Raw genomic sequence first — 1,458 nt, forward strand, 5'->3', positions numbered from 1 at the left:
CACCTTAAAGACTAACAAAACACATAGTTGGTATCATGAGCTTTCATGATACCATCTGCATGTTTTGTTAGACCTTAAGGTGCTGCTAGACTATTAGTCTGTAACTGGAAAAAGTTAGAACACAACAAACTCGGCTACCCCTCTGAACTGTATAGGAAGGTAACTATTACTTCTTTGTATAGCATCCATGTGCTAGGCACTTCACACAGATACAAAGACATGCTCCCTACCTCCCAGGGCTACCAAGCTTAGAGAGACACCCTACAAAGAGAGGAAGGGAAATAACCGTGGGGTTAATAATGGCAGTAACTGTGCATTTAAAAATATACATTTAATGCCTAGATTTTTTCAGCAGGACAGGAATGCTGGAGACAGGGGTGACCACAGAAGGCTCAATAAATGTTTAAAAAGCACTTGAATAGCCTCAAAAGTGAGGCTTTGCTGAATCCAGATTACCAATACAAAACAGATAAAGGACATTACACAAGGATAAAAACCCCACAATAAAGCTACCGCTGGCCCAAGTCAGGCTCAGGGCACAGGCTGTGAGGCTAGAGAAGTGAAACAAGCTAGGATGGAGCCCAAATATCTACGCAGTCATTTTGCAGCCCTGGAATCACAGTCCACTGAGCTGCGTTTTTTATTGCTGTGTAGCTGTCCCCTTACGGGCCAGCCTTAAGTCACTATGGTGGAAAGGTATCTCTCAAGTGTTTCTAATACAGCACATAAGCATGACTTGTCCTAGGCTTCATAAATATCACTAACATTTCCTCACAGCAGCCCCATCGGTTTTAACAAGAGCCCTCTCCTATGCTCCAGCACCCATAACAAAAGGAAAAGCTCAGTCTCATTGAACTGGCCTTTTATACCTCTGCCCCAGGAATAGAGGGGCTCAGTTTGTTCCAGGTGGCTGATTCCTGTTGCACCATCCGCTTTGTTCGCCTGTTTGTATCAATAGCTGCACTACCTCTGCCCCTAAAGTGAGGCCTCTTCATTGTTCTCAGTTTAGCAGTCTTGTTTGAGTTCTTGGGGTTTCTTCTCTTGTCTGAGCTAAATTTAGGGACCATTGTCAGAGAATCAGCAGCCAAACTCCTTATCTGCACAGGATTCTACCCCACATTAAAAAAGCTGGAAGGGCTCTTTCCTTTTAGCAGAGAGTGAGGGGAGATGCACTAAACTCATCTAATTAGAACTGGGATTGGCCTAGGAAAGCCAGCATGAGACCCAGCTGCCTTAAAGCCTGCATTGCCTATGTCTTACCCCAGGCTCTCCATTCCTTTTACCTTCCTGATGCGAACAGCTTTTTAGCCAGTCCAGTAAGGTCACATTTCAGGTCTTGATTTTCTTGGTGCTCTTGGGTTCTCAGCCCAAAGCAGGGCTCCTTTTGACTTCCTCTTTTCTCTGCTGCCAGTCACATGGGCTGTGGATGAGGGAGAGACAGTGACATTTTATTTGCCA

This window comes from Pelodiscus sinensis, chromosome 14, assembly GCF_049634645.1.
Source record: "Pelodiscus sinensis isolate JC-2024 chromosome 14, ASM4963464v1, whole genome shotgun sequence".
In the NCBI taxonomy this organism is placed as follows: domain Eukaryota; kingdom Metazoa; phylum Chordata; order Testudines; family Trionychidae; genus Pelodiscus; species Pelodiscus sinensis.